We start from the raw sequence: 23,673 nt of genomic DNA on the forward strand, positions 1-23,673 counted from the left end.
GTTATAGACTATAAGAAAAATCATTTTTTATTTTTTATAGACTAATTTAAATTTAAAGGCAAAGGCGATATCCGAATTTTGTGACATCGGTTGTGGAACGGATATTTGGATTAAATATCACTGTTGATAATGTCGCCCTATCTTTGTTTAACTTTCATTAAACGATATGTGAGAAAGAGATGAAACAAATTCTATAAATTTAAAGAGTGATACAGCCAATATTTCATGAGTATAATGTTATCGTATTTTGAATGCTTTGACTTGAAAACGGTTACGACGTCTGATTTTAGATTAGTTTCAATATATCGTACTCATGCCTATATACTATAGTGTTCTATTTTGAAAACGCAAAGCAGCGTTGCAGAAATATCGATAGTTTGACTATCGATAGTTGACCTCGAAAACTATTCAGGATATCAATAGAACTATCGATAGTACCGTTTTGATCAATACTATCGATAGTATCAATAGTATTGCTCACGGAGAGCTATCGATACTATCGATAGTATCGATAGTTTTGGACTATCGATAGTTTAGTTGAAGCGTAATACTATCGATAGTATTGCTCATGGGGAGTTATCGATACTATCGATACTATCTCTAACACCTTAACTATCGATAGCCTATCGATAGTTGACTATCGATATGCAACACTAATGCAAAGATGTTAAGACGTACAGCCACTTAATCACCGTAAAAGTAGTTAAACAAACATACGTAGGTATATATATGTATATGTTTAAGGTTTTCAACGAAAAAGAAGCATTTACGTAAATAAGCAATTATTAAAAATTACATATAGTTTTTAACAGTTAAGCCCCTATTTAACCGAGAATGCCGGTGGTTAATCACTGTTTAGTGTATGAAAAGATTGGTGAATTCCTATTTTTAAGGGGGACGGCGCGTACGCAGTCCCCACTACCAAAAATTACGCGTCCGAGTTATCCGCATTAGGGATAATCGCAGAGGTCAACCCATCCGCAGTGCAATGGATAGGCCTCGCTCTGGGGGAACCGCCTTCATGATCACGGTGTCCCCTACGCCAGGTAAGTATGCGTTGCTCCTCGTTGGCTGCCATTATATATCCACGGACAGTGAACTTCGTTAGCGCGATCTAATGTACTACTAGCGACATCTATCGTCTCAATATCGCAACGTAATAATTCTTGATGTGTAATCTTAGCTCACAACCTCGACCTGCGCAAAAGAACATTTACAGGTCTCTTTAGAGGAATGAAGGAGCCGGGGGCGCCAAGACTGCTCGCGATTGGTCCATCAGTAGATGCTTTTTGTCTATTGGACACTCACTTGTCATTCGACTACAGTACACTTCCGTGCAATTTAAGTCCTATATAGTCCTAATATTATTATAATATATAATATCATTAGGAAATTTATACGAAATAACAAACGCAATCTGCGTTTGTTATTTCGTATTTGCAAAATAATAATTAAATTCTGAGTATAATAACTAGTTGTAAATTTATTAAATAATAAACAAAGATAAGGGATTATAATATTGCGAGGGTGTATATTAACAGAAATGTAACATTAGGCCCTTACATATGAAATTGGCGTTTTGTACGGGGGGAATATAAAGTCATTTTTTTTTTGTAAAATATATTTAATTAGTCATAGTATGCACCGTTGTTACCTATGCACTTTTGCCATCTCATTCATGTTCATTGATCCCTTTACAAAAAACCATGGGGCCGAGAATCAATAAACTCTTTGAAGGCGTTTTAGACTGCCGCATCGGAGTTGAATTTTTTCCTTGTTAAAAGTTGTCCAAATACCGAAAAAAATGTTAAACTGATTTATTTTTTATGATATCGGTAGGCGGACGAGAAAATGGGCCACCTGATGGTAAGTAGTCACCACCGCCCATAGACAATGGTGTTGTAAGAAATATTAACCATTCCTTACATCACCAATGCGCCACCATTCCTTATCACCAAAAAAAAGTCCGGGCAGTACGGTGGATGTTTCAGACATTCCAATTGTAGCTCATTGTTAATTATTCCACTGAGTTACTTGGTGTTCACACCTTTTATTTATTATTATTACCAATTTCTGGACTTCATCTCTATATTAACTTTGCCAAGTTTAAGAATAACCAAGTATATATAAAAAGTTTTATTTTCGCGTAATAATGAGTGTTAACAAAACGTCAATTTATTAACGGCACGACTGAATTAACTGTTTTCGTTTGTATTTTTTCGGTGTACCGTCGCCAACGTCCATACCATGTTGAATACACCGGTTCTCGTCCGATCACCGAAGTTAAGCAACATCGGGCGCGTTCAGTACTTGGATGGGTGACCGCCTGGGAACACCGCGTGTCGTTGGCCTTTTTGTTTTTCATTCAACACTGACATTTGTTTGAATTTATTAAATATTGATGTGAAAACTACTCATGCTATGCTTTAGGGAGGATACGTATTTACTTTTGTTTAAATTAATTTGTTAGTTATTCGAATTCAAACCGTCAATTACTTCGACTAAAGATTTGTTTCTATTTCAGAGTGAGCTTGTTATGTATTCAATATAAATAAAAAATTACAGACCAATATGTATCTTGTCAACATTTGCTAAGATTTTCGAATCATTAATTTGTCCAGTGTTGACATGGCACATGAAGTCTGTACTTTCAATGAATCAGCATGGTTTTATTCAAAGGAGATATACATTGTCGAACACGTCGAAGAATCACGTCGGGGTCACCAATTGTTGCTGGGCTGATGTTGAGGATAATGAAAGTCACTAACTGGTTTACGATTTATTAACGAGACGGTACAATTATACGGACTGTGACGCACTGTTTTACATATGCAATGTTTCGACTTTTATACATGATATCAAAGAGTAAGAGATACACAGATGTGAAACATATTAGTCATAGAATATGTGAGCTTTATCAATTGTTTACTTTAATACCTATGTGCATATACGGCACAAACATAACACTATTTATTGATGACATATCGAAAATCATAGACTATAATAATCAAACAGACTGCATATATACGGATTTCTCTAAAGCATTTGATGTAATTGACCATAATATTTTGCTACATAAACTTGAAAGCTATGGTACATGCGGAAGTTTTGGTAAGTAGCTGATATCATATTTAATAAGTAGAGAAATGAATGTTGTTATTGGGGGATATCAATCCCATACATTTGTTGCTACATCTGGAGTTCCACAAGGCTCTCACCTCGGCCCTTTATTGTTCGGAATATTTATCAACGACATTGCAAAATGTTTCAACAATAGTAAGTTTTATCAATATGCAGACGATCTTAATTTTTCTAAAACAATTAATAGTATTGATGATTGTAAATCAATGCAACAAGACTTGGATAGACTCTTGATATGGTGTAAAAAGAATAATATGAAATTAAATAATAAAAAATGCTATATTATAACTTTTGGTAGAAAAATATTTAAAATAAACTTTAATTATAATATCAAAAGTCATATTTTAGAAAAATTTCAGAAAAAAAATGATTCAGGTGTTATAATTGAGAGTCAATTAAGTTTTATACCGCATATAGATAATTTAATTATAACAACATTTAAAACATTAGGGTTTATAATAAGAAGTAAAAAAGAATTTAAGAAATCAAGCAGTAGACTGACTTTGTTCAATTCAATGGTTCGAAGTAAGCTAGAATACTGTTCTACTGTCTGGAGTCCGTACTATCAAAGTCATAAGGACAGATTAAAAAGAGTACAGAAAAAAATATGCGCCATTTGTGTTTTAAAAGTAATAAATTAAATTGCAATAAAAGTTACAAAGATCAGTTACACTTTTATAAGACGATTTCACTATCCAATCGTCGAGACATGATGGATCTTTGTGTATTACATAAAATTTTAAACGGACGTATGGTTTGTTCTGCGTTATTGAGTAAAATCATGTTGGCCGTACCGAGGAAAAATGCAAGAGCCCAAAATAAGCATAAACAAACATTTCAATATAGGAATACTGAAACTAATTCAGGCAAAACTGCTCCTTTATAAAGGGCTATAGAAACCTATAATTCCATTTTTAAACAACACTGAATTGAATTTTAAAAATAAATTAAGGAAATCCCTTTTTCATGTCCCTGTTGTATTTGCTATCAGAGGTATTTATATTTGTTCTTTGTTTTTTCCTATAATGTATTTTTTTTCTTAGATGTTTACTTTATAATTTTAATTAGTTTTTTTTTTTTTGTTTTTGTAATTTATTTGTTCTTTAATAAGCACAGTAGTATTTTTTGTCTGTTTCTTTACTTTTTTATGTTTTTTGTCTTACATGATGAGTTAGCCTGTAAGAGTGATGTACATGGTAATATTTTTTAAGACTGGATATATATAGAATTAGTCACTTTGTATATCGCATTGGCTTCCCAAATAAATAAATAAATATCATCGTAGTAGATCAGAAAAAGAAATGATCCTAACACGCAACCTTGCGGTACTCCATATTCGTTGAGTCTATAGCTATATCGAAATTGACCTCGTTGTTTGGTAGCTTGTTCCAATCTAGTAGTATTCGTGTTATAGCATATCTTTATAATTTATCCCTGCCCTTTCTAAAGTAAGGAGTATTAAAACTATAAATGTTCCTTTCAACTAAGACGCTTTGTTTTATATTTGTGTTATTTGACAGTTCTCTCGCCAACGTCCATACCATGTTGAATACACCGGTTCTCGTCCGATCACCGAAGTTAAGCAACATCGGGCGCGTTCAGTACTTGGATGGGTGACCGCCTGGGAACACCGCGTGTCGTTGGCCTTTTTTATCAATTTTGTCTAATTAGTCAAAACTACTGAGTCTTAATAACCGGGATTTGGAACAGTGTTGGCTTTTGCTATTTCGTGTCAAATTTCAACTCGATGAACCTTAGCTTATATAATTGTCAACGGTCAATACAGCAATAATATGAAAACTATTCTTATACAAACATAACTTATCCCTGACTTTAACAGACAATGCTGTTCGGAATCTCGAATCGTGCAATAATCACAATAAACTTTGGGATAGGAACACTTGCTAAAACTGGCTGTAAAAATACGATTTTAACCAATAAGCCGTGGACAAAATCAAATCTGATTCACAATAAAGTTACGAATCAAACCATTTGTGATATTATTCAAATTCCTCATTTATAATGTATCCACTTATATTATAAACTAATGAATAAATTTATAAGCGCACTTCTAATTTTCTTGATTAATAAATTACACAAGTGCGAAGCCTGGGCGGGTCGCTAGTCAAAGATAAATTAACTAGTACGGCTTTAACCTGAATTATCATTGGTCGGAGCCGAGATGGCCCAGTGGTTAGAACGCGTGCATCTTAACTGATGATTTCGGGTTCAAACCCAGGCAGGCACCACTGAAATTTCATGTGCTTATTTTGTGTTTATAATTCATCTCGTGCTCAGCGGTGAAGGAAAACATCGTGAGGAAACCTGCATGTGTCTAATTTCAACGAAATTCTGCCACATGTGTATTCCGCCAACCTGCATTGGAGCAGCGTGGTGGAATATGCTCCAAACCTTCTCCTCAAAGGGAGAGGAGGCCTTTATCCTAGCAGTGGGACATTTACGGGCTGCTAATGCTAATGCTAATGGTGATACCCAATGAAACGATATAATTATGGTTAATCCTAAACGACAAAACGATTAAGCAAGGCTCCCGAAGACTCCTGATGATGCGGTCAAAATGTACAGACCTGCTGAAATGAGTCGCGCATATTGTGCCTAGGACCACAACACAAGTCAATGTACAAAAAAATAGAATACAGACCACACGTGGGATGTGTCTATTGTAAAACTGAGAACACGAATCCTGTTTACTAAAACGAGTGCCCCAAATGTCCTGAATTTGACAAAGTTGCAAGAAATATTGCCCACGTCCCTAGATGGCCTATTTCTAATAAAAGGCCTAAAAGTATGCCACCACATCGAACTACCTCAATTAAAATAAAAGATTCACTAAGCCACGAACCAAACGTCTGTTGTGATTTAATACTTTATTACACAGTATAAAACAAAGTCGCTTACCGCTGTCCCTATGCATGCTTAAATCTTTAATATAATCGTATTCGATTGCAAATAAACACATTTTTTTGCAAAACATTGCGAACGCTGGTTGAATCCTACGAGATAGATGAAAATAATGTACTACAGTATTGTATACCTTAAAATAGTGTTCAAAAATGTCCGCGATGGTATATGTCTATCTCAACAGCAATCATTTTTTATCATTTACTTTTTACGAGAAATAATGGCTTATTTTCGAAGCAATTTTAAGCAATACAGCATTAATCCTTATCCAATTAAGTACCTTAAATATATTTTGGATTAAATATAGATTAATATGGCCTTTTACAGCATGTAATTTAAATGAATATTTTCGAAGGCATTACAAATTTAAAACGCAGGGACATAGCGGTTTGTATTGTCTAACGACTGAAAAACTGTGAACGTTGTAAGACATTCTGTAGTATATTTAGTATCAGCATTGCAACCGTGCAAAGAAAGGGCGGGTCGCTAGTATAATATAAATTAATAATATGTAATTTTGTTTAAATAAAGGTGATTAATTTTTTGTTCATGTTCGTGTTTCATTTGGCATCTTTCACTCAAAGTGACGCGTCTAAACACAAAGTGAAGCAAAAGTTGCGAATGAATTCATTAGCGAACTGATCCAACGACGTTGGATCGCTTCATTCGGCATCTTCCATTCTCACTCCGAATGAACGAAAAATGAACAGTCTGAACACAGAGTGAACGTTCACTCGGATTTGGCCATTTAATCTCGAACGCAATTTTCTTAATCTTTTTTTTAGCTCCTTGATCAAATGATCACAAATTAAACTTATTCCAAGAGACACGACTTCATTCGACGCCATATTGAAAGAAACTACGGATGAATGTTCTTTTTTACGTCATTCCAGCTAAGTCGTGTGAACATGGAATGAAGGAAAAATGAACCATTCACTCGAATGAACCGTCTGATATCACCTTAATGTAATTTTTTTTAGATGAATGGGATGTGAAGGTATCATTCCGACCCATTCATCAAAAAAAAACATAAAAAATAAATAAAAGACCGAGCAGGAGAAAAGAAAGTTATTGTTAGTGAATGTAATAATCTCTTATGAAATATCGAACCTGCTATCTGTAAGTATATTCTAGAAGCTTACTTAAATAGTACAAGCGATATAGCAGCTATTGTGTGGCGGCAAGGCGTAGGACCAACCCGCATTGGAGCAGCGTGGTGGAATATGCTCCAAACCTTCTCCTCAAAAGGGAGAGGAGGCCTTTATCCCAGCAGTGGGACATTTACGGGCTGCTAATGCTAAAGGCGTAGGAAAACTTTGAATTTCAGGTGGGTAGATTCGATTATTATCCTCTCCAAAATGTTTGCTGGAGATAAACCAAATATCTAGTTTAGGTTTATTGTTCCCAATTCAAAGACGTATATGCAAATTTGAGATACTCTTAATTTCCATCAAGGCGGTTAACAAAGCAGGATGTGAATAATCCCCAAGTGATATTAAAACTTAAGTCGAGCGGTAATCGTTTACTTTAAAAACGAGTTTAGGTTGTCATTTGACGATTGCTTCGCGCTGAAGGTGCTAAAGGCATCGCTTTCGTGCTAAAGGCGCCAATGTAGGCCCCACTACCATAAATACACTTGTATTTAATAAACGAATGATTTTTTTATTTTTTTCATTCGCGGTTAATATAACATGTCTATTTTATACAATTTAATACATAAACCATTCATTGAACTATCGATTCTAGCCTCTAGGTGCTATTAAGGAATGGAAAGAAAAGGAATCGGACTAAAACTGCCAAGGTTCTATTACTCTTAACGACTGTAAGTATTAGTTTATTTATTTAATTCATATTAATATAAGGGGGACAGCGCGTACGCAGTCCCCACTACCAAAAATTACGCGTCCGAGTTATCCGCATTAGGGATAATCGCAGAGGTCAACCCATCCGCAGTGCAATGGATAAGCCTCGCTCTGGGGGAACCGCCTTCATGATCACGGTGTCCCCTACGCCAGGTAAGTATGCTTTGCTTCCCGTTGGCCGCTCTTATATATCAACGGACAGCGAACTTCGTTAGCGCGATCTAATGTACTACTAGCGACATCTCTCGTCTCAATGTCGCAAGCGTAACACGGTTTTATTATTAGCAAGTTACGATGGACGTTGTCATATGTCATAATGTATTCTTAATGGATTATATCTACATTTTACCTTTTTGGACTCCTGTCTTCTCGATATCAACCTTAACATGTCAAGACTCATAAGCCTCCGTGCGCATATGCTTAAATATGAATGCAGTTTTTTTTTAATGTGTTTTAATAAAACTGTCGCCAATACCCAAAACATGTCAAGTTCTTGTTTGATCACCAAAGTTAAGAAACATCTGACGCTTTCAGTACTTTTGAGGTTGAAGTTGGTAACCGTCTGGGAATACCGCGTATCGTTTGCCGTACGCATTCAAACTCAAACTCAAATTTCTTTTATTCAATACTACCAACAACACTACCACCTTTTCGGAAAAGAAAACACCCTGACCTAAGAAGAACCGGCGAAAGAAACTCAGTGGATCTTTTTTATCTATTTTATTATTTACACAATTGAATATGAATAGAAATAGCCAGGAGGCGATCGTTTCATTCCCAAGGTGTGCTATCAATCATAAATTATTTAACATTACATTTTCAGGCATTTAAAATATAGTTTTAATATTAATAAGGTCCTGTTTCCTTCGATATCAGCTTTCCAGTTACAAAATTTATCAGTATTTACATATAAAAAAACAATTGAATTAGCATCGTTATAGACCGGGAGATGATGACACAAAATAGTAGGTCATTTGTACCAGTATGGCGGTTCTTCAGGGGTCTAATTACGTAAAGGCAAAAAGGAAAATGATGGTCATACCGGCGGCCCAATCGCGTAGGCGTTAGTCGAACGCGTCAGATAAATAACGAGTGTCGAACGATTTGTTCCACAAAAATGCTTGTATTTTCAGCTCATAATATATCCCTTTTTAAAATGGCATATGCCATCGACAATGACTAAAAAACAACATGATTTCATTCGAAATCGATCCACAGTATATAATTTAGTATTATTTGATGGTGATTTACCATAATCTATTGATAAAACCAAACAGATCGACTGTATCTACACAGACATCTTATAAGCATTTGATTCTATAAACATTTTCTTAGCAATTGAAAAGCTTGTTTGATTAAATACTTATTTATGCCGTAGAAACTGAAAGTAACAATAAAAGCCTTTTGTACCAAATTGAAGAGTAAGGGTAGTCGACGTATTAATACATTTTGCGAAATATTGTGATCATTTTGCAACAAGATTTGCAGATGCTTGTCGAATGGACCAAAACCAACGGCTTGAATCGTGTGAAAAATTGTATAAAGTAAGGATATCTCTGTTTATACTTACGCAAATATTCAATAATTACATGGATGGCTGTGATTGATAACAAACTTAGTTTTGTACATATTGATAAAGTTGTGAAAAAATCGTTAAAAATAGTGAGATTTATCAATCTAAATACAAAAATGTTAAAAACTCATTAATTTCTATATTGGATATATAATTTTCTTTTTAATTAATAAATTTTATTTACAAGCTTTTTTATCTTTAATATAATATGACTTATTTGTCAGATAATTAATTGCTTTATTTCACACTTAACTATCATCTCAATAGAATTGTCAGTCATGTATGTCTATATTCTGACATTTCATTTATATAGATCAGAAAAAGTAACGGTCCTAAAACGCTACCTTGCAGTACTCCTTGAGAATTTTACCTATAACCATTATTCTGATACAATTAAAATAATAACCTTTAAATAAGTATGATAAATGAAAGTATTATATCAGAGTTTTTTGATTAGAATAAGGCCAACGTCCATACCATGTTGAATACACCGGTTCTCGTCCGATCACCGAAGTTAAGCAACATCGGGCGCGTTCAGTACTTGGATGGGTGACCGCCTGGGAACACCGCGTGTCGTTGGCCTTTTTGCATTTTATTGTCTATAGTTTTTTTAGTCAAATAATTTAGTCTGAATGGATGATACAATATTAAATAGGAATCCCTATTTCACCACGTTAACAGCAATAATTATACAAAAATTCCCAATATTCTTATAAAACCTTATAATCTTTACGATTGACGATGGCACGTGCTCAGCCCCTATGATCGAAGTTCTTCTTAAAGGCTTATATTGTATTTTTTACATCCATGCTTGGTATTAGTGTATTTGGTTTGAAGGGTGAGTGTGGCTAAGTCTCAAAGTTAATGGCTCGTAAGTGATGTAAGGAATTGTTAATATTTCTTACAGCGCCCATGGTAATAATGATCACTTATTATCAGCTGGCGCAATGCCACCTACATAACAATAACAAAAGATTCCAAACTATAACATATCGAGTCATAGCACCACTCAATATAAGTGGTCTGGTAAACCAAACAATAGGCTATTTGACTGGTTTTTAAAATGAATTTTATAATATTTAGTAGAGGTTAAGGAGCCCAGTAAAAGTTGTCTTTTTTAATTCTAGTACATATTTGCTGAAAAATATCAAAATGAAAATTCCATATTTAAATAGCGCGCGAAAACGCTACTTTGACAATATGGCGCTGCAATGGGGCCGGTGACGTCACTTGCCTATATTGTAATCTGTGGCACGTATAATCAACATACAGCAGGCAAACGAGGTTAATAAGCAAGTTATGTCATCATTAACCTGACCAATTACAATAATTGACACTTTATTTTTCGCATTGTCAAATAGCCTATTGGCTGACTTCGTTTCAATTAAAACGTAAAATTATATTCAAAACTAATTTCAGTTACGATTCTAGGATTACGATAACAGATTTTTTACCAGTCTCTTATAAAATAATTATAAGTGATATGATTAGGCAATTAATGTCATTTATATTGATTAACATACAATGCTACATTTATTATGTATATAGCTAGTTATTTAATAAATAAAACATGGTATGTACAATGTAATATTATACATAATATTTATGTCGGAAAAGTGGGTCTAGTGGCAAGATATAAGACCAGGCCAGAAGATCCTAGATTTTCACAACTCGGATTCTGTAGGTTGAATTTGTTTACACCCCGGGCATTTAAAATCTATTAAAAATATTTAAATCATTTTATTAGTATAATATACTAGCTGAATCTGCGACTTTATCCGTGCGAAATTCATAAAATATTACCTATAACACACAAACCGTCAACGCCCTTCAATTCCTCGAAGGGTTAATTAAAAAATTATACATGTCATCTAAATCGGTTCAGCGGATTCAGTGTGATGAATACTATTTAGACTAAATACTTCACGGTTCAGTGCACTTTATTTACTAAAATTGTGGTAGTTATTACTTTGACTATCTATATTATGTAAGTGTTATGCTTCTACTGTTTATAAGTGAATTGTTAAATTTGTTTATATTTAGAAAATTAATAATAATAATAAACTTTATTTGAAAAATATAAGCTCAACAGTATTTACACCAAGTCGCTTATATCTACACTAATTACTTAACATTTTTTAAATATTCTTACCAATTTGATTGACTAAAACATACTACTAAGGACGAATAAAAAAAAAAAATTAGTAAAAATAAAATTTAAAATTAAAATTAATATTAATGAACGTGTTATTTATTTCACATATTCGGGCAGCGTTAAAGAACTGTCGATAGTTTGACTATCGATAGTTGTCCTCGAAAACTATTCAGGATATCGATAGTACTATCGATAGTATCGTTTTGATCAATACTATCGATAGATCTCCGTGAGCAATACAACGACAATACTAACGATAGTAGATCTCTGTAAGCAATATTATTGGGAGCAGCAATACTATTGATACCTTCGATAATATCGATAGTTTTGGGCTATCGATAGTCTATCGATACGCAACACTAATATATAGTGCAACACTGATTCGGGTGGCGGGTGACATGTCAAATTTAAATCGTATTTGCTCGCACGTGACATTGGCGAAATAATCTGTGTCTTTTTGGCACAAATAAAAGCCAGAAAAAAAAAAAAAAAAAATCGTATTTGAAATATTTGAAAATAAATAGTTAAAAAAATAAAGATTTAAGCATTTATAAGCTACTAGCTACTGTAGTGTATTTAAATTATAATTGCTCAAATGTGTTTGTGTTGCGTTAAAAAAACTCTTCAAGAAAAAGTATCATCGGTTCGACTGGTGAACTTCAACGGCTGAAACTTCAAATTTGATATAATATATCAGCCGGGGAGTATTTTGTTTTAACATATATGTAGTCGCCTTTAACTTGAACTCACATAAGGCTTTCTTATTGTAAACAATATATGTTTTCAATATATATAGCTCAGTTATTGTCTCACTTTGCTTGACAAACAGATGGAAGCAACGTTGAAGATTTTAACATTGACCTCAGATGGTTCTTCAAATTATTTATGCTGTCCATAATTACACACACACACACACAGACAGACAGTTTATTCTATAAACCATAGTTCTTATGTTAAGTATAACTGAGCTTATTATATTGTTTGAATCAGTACTAATATAAATATATTTATACCTAAATAGAATATAATATTAGCTATAAAAAATAAAAGATAAAAATTTTACATATAAATAAATATAAAAGGTTTAACTAATATTTTTTTCTTAATATGTTTTACACAATGATTTTTTTCATTAGAATATCGTTGATTTTACATACTTCTTAATTAAAAATAAATACATAAGAAGTATATTATTAATTGATTTAAAATCCTACATCAATAATTCTAATCCTTTCAAGAAAATGTATTGTTAATGGAAATTAATTATTACATAATTAATTTAATTCAAATCATACACATAGATAATCATCTCTTTCAATAAACAAATTAATTACACTTTTCCAGTTTAATATGGACAATATTATATAATAATTTAAAAGAAACAGAGGCTAAATTAAAAATGACCATGCCTGAATTAAAATCTTCAAAAGAGTTATGCAACAAACTACTCCGAGAAAATAAGGAATAAAGTCAATTGTAAATAAAAATATATAATGAGGAGGATGCCTAGATATTAATTGTCTGCGGGATCATCTTTAAATTTATTTAGCGACTCAATGTGTGTTGTGATGAAGACGATAAGGCTTTGATCTAATGACTACTCAAAACTTCTGGTTGAATTTCAAAACATTAAAGCAATCAAGGAAAATGATAATACTCCAAGATTTCATTATGAGTTAGTTGAGCATGACAATATTTTTAATGCCAATTTGAATGAGTCAATAACCTCATGTGAGATGATTCTTACTAAAGGAACCTTATATATATGAGCACACAAAAAATTAATCCACTTTTATAATAAAAATCTGCAGACATTTTTAACTTTGACGTTTCATAGATTCAAGTCAATTGTAAAAAATACATCGGTAAAGAAGGCATATTATTCGATACAAGAGTATATTGATAATAAAAAAGAGTGGAGTGCTTGTTGACTTCCAGGCAGGAGACATAACATACATATATAATTGTATTTAACTAACATGACTGTATTTTTAGATGTTGATAAAGAGTAACTACTGAGTTTCTTGCCGGTTCTTCTCGGTAGAATCTACATTCCGAAACAGTGGTAGCTTTACTTTAAATGGTTTGTTAAATGACGATTCAAAAGTGCTTGTAAAAGCTTACTTGAATAAAGTATACAGTAGAATCCGTTTATTATGACTCCGCCTTTATTGACACAATAGTATTAGAGACTGTTATTACAGATTACTTACATTAAAATATGAAAAATATAGTACATACATACATGTTTCGTATGTACTTACTACGTGCATAATATATAGGTATATATATATTTTTTACAAAACGCTTTGTGTGACGTTCGGTTATTATGTCATTATAAACGGATTCCACTATATTTTGATTTGATTTTATTTGAAAAAAATATTTAGTAACAAATGCTAAAAAGACATAATCCCTACTGTTTAATTTACATAATGTAACAAAGGCAACATTTTAAGTTGACTTTAAACAATAGTGATGTAAATATAAACGACACTACAGTTTTTCCCTAACAGGGCGTGTCAGCTCCGTAGCATACGCGGTTAGAAAAGTTAGACAACTAACTGATATTGATTCCGCTCGATTACGGCATTTTGCTTTGGGGTTATCGCTACAGATGTTAAAACAGTTTTCTTGCTGCAAAAAAGAGTTGACCGGATGATGATTATTGTTGATTAAATGGCGGGACTATTCCGGATGTTTTTGATAAAGAGGGTATACTTACAGTTGCTTCACAATATATTTACAATAATGTGGATCTTTTCGAAAGAGACGGTGACAATCATTGTATAGACATGAGAAGGAAAGGTGAACTAATAACACCTAGTTTCCGACTTCGTAAAGTTAATAAATCCCTCCTGTAACACGGTATTCGTTTCTATAAGAAGATTCCAAAGATACTTTCCGAACCAGTGGTAGCTAAATATTTTGTGGTGGTAACATAAAAATTCAGAAGTGTTTCTGGGTCTATTTGATTAAAGAATATTTTTACTTACATAAATATTTAGCTAGTATATAAGTATTTAACTGTCGGTGTTAACGCTACAGTCGACTGCAGTTATTATGATTATATCTCTTATTTTTAAGGGGGACGGCGCGTACGCAGTCCCCACTACCAAAAATTACGCGTCCGAGTTATCCGCATTAGGGATAATCGCAGAGGTCAACCCATCCGCAGTGCAATGGATAGGCCTCGCTCTGGGGGAACCGCCTTCATGATCACGGTGTCCCCTACGCCAGGTAAGTATGATTTGCTCTCTGTCGGCCGCTCTTATATATCCACGAACAGTGAACTTCGTTAGCGCGATTTAATCTACTACTAGCGACATCTATCGTCGAATGTCAAAAACGTAACACTTATAGTACAGCAAAAGAGTTCCGTGTTGTACTACTAGAGCTTTTATTGTCGCTACGTTGAGATTGAGATTATACTTGCAGAATATAAATAATAAAGCCTTCAAATACATGTATATAAAATTACTAAATCAATTTTCAAATCGCAGCATTTTCGTCGTAATATTTTGTAGTCGAATAAAAAAATACTTCAATAGGAAATTGGTCCGTGTTTACCTAGAAATAAAGAAGACAATCGTATTCGAATGAAATACTGAGTGATGAGTGTGAGTTAAACAGTGTAATTATAGGCTGATAGTTTCATAACATGTGAAATCTCAAGGTCCGCTGCGCATCAGCCGAGTATGAACGAGTGACAATTAAATATCTGTAGAATGAAACAACAAACAAACTCAAAACTTATGGCAGAATACCATCGTGAAATGATACATACTACTTATAATAATTAACATTTATTGGATATATACTCTATTCCAACCATAGCAGGACAAAAGCCAAATAAACAACATTTGACAGCGAAATGACACGATATCATTGGTCGAGAGCTTGATTAATCTATGATTTTCACGATTTTCTTAGTGGTAGGGCTTTGTTCTAGCCCGTCTGGGTACGTACCACCCTGAGTGGGTCAGATATTCTACCGCCAAACAGCAGAACTCAGTATTCTTGTGTTCCGGTTTGAAGGGTGAGTGAGCCAGTGTAACTACAGGCACAAGGGATGTAACAGCTTAGTTTCCACGCTTGGTTGATTACTGACACTAGCGGAGCATCGCGTCTATGGTAACGAGGCAGCCATTTTGATTTTGTTAATGAAGATATCTCAATGTCACAAGATACCGACGAACCACAAGGGACGTTCAAAACGTTCTTTTCGCAAATCCATAGTGAAAACCATAGATCAATCAAGCTTTCGGCCAATGATATCGCGTCAATTTGCTGTCAAATGTTGATTTTGACATTTTTTCCTCTTATTGTTGGATAGAGTATATAGCGTATCACCGTAACGCACTTTTCGATATAACATGAGTGAGGTACGAAGGTAATTCTTACAAAATAACGCCGCTGTACTCCGATAATGTTGAACGATTGTCTGCACATCACAAAAAATTAAGACTCGTTAATAAATTGTAAATGATTTTCCTTTCACAATAGGTTGTTAAGAATAATTTTGTTCTTCCTATATAATTATTCAATCACTAAACTATAGCTTGTGTATTACAGGACATAAAACAGCCTCTTAAATATCTTAAGTTTAATATTAATCAGATTTTCCTTTTATCGTACATGTACTAAAGTATGTTACGTGCAACAACCAACTAAAGTTGGTTGTTGCACGTAACTTCACCATGGACTACTAGATGGCGCCACGCAGAAATATTTATATTTCTACATCGCGATGGCAAGATTACTTACTGGTCTAGAGTAGTACGTAGAGAAATTTTTTGAACGTTGTGGTAGGGCCTTAATCAGGTCCGTCGGGGTTAGTACCACCCACTCATCAGATATTCTGCCGCCAAGCAGCAGTACTCGTTACTGCTGTGTTCCGGTTCGAAGGATGAGTGAGCCCGCCCAATCAAAACTTAGAAACAATATATTCTATGGATGGCAGCGTGTGCCAATATCTGTGGGCTGTGGTCCATGGTGACCATCTACAATTCGGTGGACCATTTGCCAGTGTGCCTAAATCTAGATTTTAACTTCACCAGCTCAAGAAGATTTCAAATTGTCAACTAGAATATAACTTAGTTTTTTGGTTACCTGTATTGCCCATATAGAGGGTATCCTATGAGTTTACATTTCAACACTTTACACATTTACGAGAATCTTATCAAAATGCTACATACGAGTATAACTATTTACGGTCAAAGCAATTAATCAATTTAAATATGTCATTTAATTTAATTAAAATTTAATTGTTTTAAATTTTATTTCACACTTCTCAAATATCCATAAGATATATACATTTTTTTTGGGTTCTGTGTTGCTTTTGGCCTGAATATCCTCTACGGCGTCACCGGACCGGAAGACGAGTTAAAATACTCAACCCAGAAATTGCCCACTTAACACGAGTCCTAAGGTGCCTCATATAAGTTAATAGGGTGAGAGCTTCTACTAGTAGATCCACGATTTAACCTCTCGACCAAGTATGTGAAGTTTGTTATATTTATATTATGTAGTTCCAAATCTGAGTATATACTCTATACCAAAGATCTCGATTACGTGACTAAGCTTCACAGTAATTAGTTGGCGCCATCTTTAATGATTACTACAGAACAAATGTACTCAACGATAACGATTTTTATAATATTCTCTTATTTTGAAATTAGCATTTTTTTATGTAACTTTACTTTTTATATACTTTGATATTTTTATTTAATTTCATAAAGGATAAACATCTACAAACATGAATACCTGATGGTAAACCTCATGGGTATTAAAAATATTTTACTTTAAATAGATAAATACCGATTTCCGTGTTTCTAATATAAAAAATAATGAACTTTCGTACAAAAATTCATCCTCAATTTCATCCGCTTAAATTTTGTAACACTACTTTTTTATTTCTTACTCATAAATACAATACAATACAAAACAACGATTTCTATATCCCAAACAATAAAAAAGTGAACTTCTGTACCAATTTTTCATTCCCAAAGTCACCAACTCGGGTGAAGTTTTTTAAAAAAATCTTTCACATGTGTGTTTAACTCATAAACAAAAGCCTAATTAAAAATCTTCCCATCCTTCTTATTTTAAAAATGGTGAGTGTCAAAGATACAAATAAATATATATTAACATTTTTTTTTAACTGATTAACATGCCTAAATAAGGATTTTTATATTCCTAACATCAGAAATAACGAATTTCCATAAAATATTCGTCGATCGTATAATGTAGGAACATGTATACAGGGTTATTGGTAATTCGACGTATTCCCGTTAGGAGGTGATAGAGGTGATTATTTTTGATAATTTTAACCCCCATATGCATGATGCAAAAGTGAACCATTTTTAAGTTATCACGTTTTTTAGATTTTTTCAAAATAAGTCAAAAATGCAACTTGAAAAATTTATATAATAAAAAGTATCAATTAAAATCTATTTTTTTCTTCTGACTTAATTAAAACAATAATTATCGGTCCAAATTTAAAAATGCGAAAAGGAAAAAGATATTATTACAATTTTTTTTTTAATTTTTTTCCACAAATATGCTTTAAAAACAAAAAATAAATCGTTATGAAACTTGACCTGCAGATTATTTTAAAAACATAACCGTTTTATTAGCGCTCCAAAAATGTATAACAACTAGAATATTATATTATTATTAGATATGCATATGGGGGTTAAAATTACCGCAAATAGTCACCCCTATCACCTCCTAACGGGAATACGTCGAATTACCAATAACCCTGTATATACCACAAGAGGACAAAAGCCAAATAAAAAACATTTGACATTCACAATTCATACCAACATTAAAATGTAAATATAAGGCGTGATACTCAAATAAGGGTTATATCTTTATGATAATAAAGTTAGTTTTTGTTTAATATAATTTATAATATTTCCAAATTTTTTTTGCAATTTTGCAGTTTTCCCGCCACTGGACCACATAAAGCAAGATGTACAAAAATCTCATCACTTAATACCGCTTCTTCAATCAAACGATATTTTAAAACGATTATATCTATTTATTACGCGGTACAATTGTTAATAAACTATTCATCGTGTAATAATTGTTGTAATTATATTTGAATAATAATATAATTACAAATAATACAAGTCGAAGGTTAATTATCACGGAAGATGCAATAGTAATTAATTTTACTACGAGTAAGCCTCCTTGCTTTTTTTTTCAAGCGACTGGCGCCGTCGGGCAATGGACCACCTGATGGTTAGCTACCACAGACATGACACCATATTAAATTATAACTAATGAGCCAACGACCTTGGAAACTGTGATGTTATGTCCCTTGTGCCTGTTACACTGGCTCACTTACCTTTCAAATCAGAACACAATAAATAACAACGCTGCTTTGTGGTAGCACATCTGTAGACTGAGTGGTACCTACCCAGATTGACTTGCACAAAGCCTTACCATTAAGTCAAATGTATCAAAAGTTATTTTCAGAAATTCCCACTAGGCTTTAGGTAATTTAAATATTCCAATCGAAGACAGAGAAAAGATAAACAAAATTGAAATATTCGTATTCCATCAAGCTCTGCTATATTTACTACTATAGACAATTTATCATTAATATATATCTATTTATAGCACAACACTATTCCACTTAAATACTATATCTAGTTTAATTTTACACCCAAAGTACCGGTAACAACTTCGTCAACGTTCCAACCGCCATAGGCCAGTGTTCTTAGTCAAAATTAGGTAAGTATCTCGGAATACCCAACTATGAACTTGTACAAACTTTAATTTTGACAGCCTAAAGCTTTTCTCAAAACCTACATATGGGTGTACGTTACCGACCTTAACTAAGGACAAAGTTCACAATTTTTTTTACACATTGTTTTCCAAATAACTCGTTTCCTGTGAGGTTTACGCTATTTGTGTTTATTATCAATATTGTAGACGATAAAATCATATACAATTTTTTTTTAAGTTTTTTTTTATAACTTCAATCGTCCTCGAGATGGAGGGCAGAGAGCGCACAATCTAGAGGATCATTTAAGGCCAATCTGTAGATCGTTCAAAAACACGTCACAAAATTTTAAAAATTATTGATGATAGTTTAAATATAAATATTTATTAATTTTCGTACATGCAGAATATAATATTATATAACAAAGATTCAGAAGTGCAACTTAAGTATATTTTCTTGTTTTTTTTTTTTTATAGTAATAATTATTATGAGGAATTAATATAAGTACTTACTTCTCCAAATAAGATTAAAGCTTGTGCTAGGAGGGGGATAGAAAAGCCCAAGGTTTCAGGATCGAACCTCCCATTTTATTTACTCTATCCGCCCTTTAAAGCAATACACTACTGACGCTTGAATTTGATTTTGACGTTTTTTTTATTGGCGCCAGATGCGCCATCGTCTACGTCAATACGTCATCATTTTATCGCAAACAAATCGATTCGAAACCTTTTCAGAAAATTATTCGGTCGAAATTGGATCATATGTATCACCACAAGAATTGACGCTCACTTAAGATTAAACTGAGGATTCACGCAAGGATTAGTCGAAGTTGCAGCAGCAACCTATGTCTGTAAAATAGCTCCTCAGAATATAAAAGGTAGTGGTAATAATGCCGTGCTTCGAAGAACATGTCTAGACTTCGGTCCTAAGTCTGAAACTCTTTTCGGTCCTATTTAACATCCTATCAGACTGTGAGAGTGATGGAATATAGAATGTGTACTCATAATGTCCTGCGTATACTCTATTCCAAACATAAAAGGAGAAAATCCAAAATAAACAACATTTGACAGCCAATAGATGCGATATCATTGGTTTTGATTAATCTATGATATTCACTATGGCATTAGCATTAGCAGCCTGTAAATTTTCCCACTGCTGGGCTAAAGGCCTCCTCTCCCTTTGAGGAGAAGGTTTGGAGCATATTCCACCACGCTGCTCCAATGCGGGTTGGCAGAATACACATGTGGCAGAATTTCGTTGAAATTAGACACATGCAGGTTTCCTCACGATGTTTTCCTTCACCGCCGAGCACGAGATGAATTATAAATTATTAAGCACATGAAAATTCAGTGGTGCCTGCCTGGGTTTGAACCCGAAATCATCGGTTAAGATGCACGCGTTCTAACCACTGGGCCATCTCGGCTCATTCACTATGGATTTGCGAAAAAATGGCGGTTTGAACGTCGACGAAACTGTTATCGGATTTTTTGGAAGTAAAATTAAAGTTAAGTGTAATTATGTGTATTATAAATAAAATTAATAAGTAGTTAAGTGTAATCGTTTGTATTATAAATAAATATTTGTGAATCATTAACTCTTAGTAGTGCACAATATAGCTGAGTTATTTGCAGATCGCATGAAATACGTAAATCTAAGATTTGTTTATCTTTAATCCTACTTCCATTGGAAAAGGCTATACATGGCTAATCTCTCTCGGAAATGAGAGGAATCGGAGAGAATTATTCTTCAGGAACTGATTATAACATCATATTGAGCAAATCTTCAACAATAAAATTTAACTAAAACACAAAAATAACATAATAATAATAGTTCAACATTAATTGTGTTATATTTGAGGCGTTTTACAATTCCGCCTGGGTAGATACCAACCAATCCTCACACGGCGTTACTTAATATAGTTTTGTTCCGGATTATTGCGTGAGTGAGCCAGTGTAACTACAGACACAAGGAATATATCTTAGATTTGTAATTATCACCATCAGCTAGCTCATCTAGCCAGTCATCCTACTATAAATAAATTAATAAAATGTTACTTTTAAAAATGTATACTAATTATCTATACATATAATAAAATTGGAGTGTCTGTTTGCAATATTAAAATAACCGCGTTTTACTTAATGCATATGTATGAATACACGGTACATATACCTAAATAACATATTTTTTTTTATCTGTCTGTATGTCTGTTTGTTCCGGCTAATCTCTGAAACGGCTGGACCGATTTTGACGGAACGGCTACTTTTATTTTAGAATTATATGTAAAATAATAATAAAGTCACGCTTTTTTATTAAATTCAAACGAAGTCGCGGGCACAGCTAGTTTTTAAATAAAATATATACTAATATTATAAATGTGAAAGTAAATCTGTCAGTCTGTCTGTCAGACCGCTGAAACGAATTTGATGAGATTTGGTATGAAGCAAACCCCAATAAAATACATAGGCTACTGTTTTATCCCTTACATCTTTTAATTAACGCACAAAATGCGAGCGAAGCCGCGGTCTACAACTAGTATTTAAACAAAACTATTAAAAACTAGTTATTATTTATCACCAATGTACTTAAATAAGTACTAATTAAGTTTTATGAGTACCTACTTATACTAGATTGTGTGGAAACTCGCATCGAAATATATTTTTTATAATGTACGAGGATGTCAGCATAAACAAAAGATTTTTCCAGAAAAAAACGAAGTATCTACAAACTACAAAGCAAGACCATTAAGGATATCAAATCTTAAATAATCATTAATTTACTTTAATGTTTACGTAAAACGTATCTCCAATTTAAGCTATAAACTTGCGCCAAAAAAATTACGCACGCGTTGCCATATAAATCAAAGTCGCTTTTCGCAGTCTGTCTGTCCCTGTGTACGCTTAAATTTTTAAAACCACGCAACGGATTATGATACGTTTATTTTAAATATATAGATTGATATTCATGCATGTATGTGTGGGCATGTTATGCGGAGGAATGAGGACCATGTTGTGTGAAAGGTTTTGAGTATGGATGTGGATAGATATAGAGGTAGGGGACGACCCAAGAAATGATGGATGGATTGTGTGAAAGACGATATGGTTAGAAAGAATGTTAATTGTGAGATGACGTCTGACAGAGAAGTATGGAAGAAGAAGACGTGCTGCGCCGACCCCAAGTAAAATTGGGATAAGGGCACGAGGATGGAGGATGGATGGAGATTGATATTCATGATATAATAGAGAAACATTGATAACTTCAGAAGTTTCTAATGTGATGTAGTAAATGAACACATAGTTTTGAGCTTATGTTGCAAAAATGCTGGCTGAATCCTACGATATAGATCAAAATAATGTACGACAGTATTGTACACCTTAAAACGGTCTACAAATAAGTCCGCGACGCTATATGTCTATCTCTTATGAATAACCTACAAGAACTATTTTTATCCTTTACATTTTACGAGAAATAATGGCTTATTTTCGAAGCGATTTTAAGCAATACACCATTAATTATTTTCCAATTGACTCCCTTAAATATATCGTGCATTTAATATAGATCAATATGGCCGTTTACAGCATGTAATTTAAATGAATATTTTCGAAGATATTACAGATTCAAAACGCAGGGACATAGCGGTTGGTGTTGTCTAGAGACTTAAAAGCTGTGAGCGTTATATATAAAGACATTCTGTAGTATATTTAGTATCAGCATTGCACCCGTGCGAAGCCGGGGCGGGTCGCTAGTATAATATAATAGAAAAATAACGATTTCTGTAATTTAAATGTGTAACAAAACAAAAGAACAACTGGCGCGTGAGATAATTTCTTGTAAATATTTTTTTTAATAATGGCGTAAGTACCATTATAATTCATTTAAAACTCGACCGTTTCAACCCTGAGTATGGTATGTCGTATTAATTTGGTAACGTATGTGAAGACGAATTAAAAACAAATACAGTGATTTTTACATGGGTAGAAAAAATATATTATAATTGTATAACCGATTTAAAAAAAAATTAACATTACTAAGCCTTAATTTAATAATTTTTTTGTGTAATAAATTTATTACTTACTATTAAAATAAATTGTTTTTTTATTTGACGGGCAAATGGAATTATTTTCCCACGAATTCAGCGGATGGGGAAGGCTGTATCTATGGTAATCCTTAGGATTCAAGCTTGTTTCATTCGATATTTCATCAAATTCGGTTCAGTCTAGCCATTAAAGCGTTACAGACAGAGTTACTTTCGCTTTTATGATTTCAGTATAGATTCCTTGAATAGCCA

General features: G+C 33.3%; 6 non-coding genes across 6 annotated transcripts; 3 read left to right on the forward strand and 3 right to left on the reverse strand.

Annotated features, from left to right (window-relative positions):
• Positions 1–892: 892 nt before the first annotated feature.
• LOC125074482 lies at positions 893–1,054 on the reverse strand. Its single transcript, XR_007120130.1, has one exon. It is a non-coding gene; the product is annotated as a U1 spliceosomal RNA (small nuclear RNA).
• A 1,178-nt stretch (positions 1,055–2,232) lies between these two features.
• On the forward strand, positions 2,233–2,351 carry LOC125074461. The gene has a single exon (XR_007120109.1). It is a non-coding gene; the product is annotated as a 5S ribosomal RNA (ribosomal RNA).
• Positions 2,352–4,668: 2,317 nt separating this feature from the next.
• LOC125074462 lies at positions 4,669–4,787 on the forward strand. The gene has a single exon (XR_007120110.1). It is a non-coding gene; the product is annotated as a 5S ribosomal RNA (ribosomal RNA).
• A 3,137-nt stretch (positions 4,788–7,924) lies between these two features.
• LOC125074472 lies at positions 7,925–8,086 on the reverse strand. Its single transcript, XR_007120120.1, has one exon. It is a non-coding gene; the product is annotated as a U1 spliceosomal RNA (small nuclear RNA).
• A 1,875-nt stretch (positions 8,087–9,961) lies between these two features.
• LOC125074463 lies at positions 9,962–10,080 on the forward strand. The gene has a single exon (XR_007120111.1). It is a non-coding gene; the product is annotated as a 5S ribosomal RNA (ribosomal RNA).
• Positions 10,081–14,739: 4,659 nt separating this feature from the next.
• Positions 14,740–14,901, reverse strand: LOC125074483. Its single transcript, XR_007120131.1, has one exon. It is a non-coding gene; the product is annotated as a U1 spliceosomal RNA (small nuclear RNA).
• Positions 14,902–23,673: the final 8,772 nt, after the last annotated feature.

This window comes from Vanessa atalanta, chromosome 27 (genome assembly GCF_905147765.1).
Source record: "Vanessa atalanta chromosome 27, ilVanAtal1.2, whole genome shotgun sequence".
Taxonomy (NCBI): Eukaryota; Metazoa; Arthropoda; class Insecta; order Lepidoptera; family Nymphalidae; genus Vanessa; species Vanessa atalanta.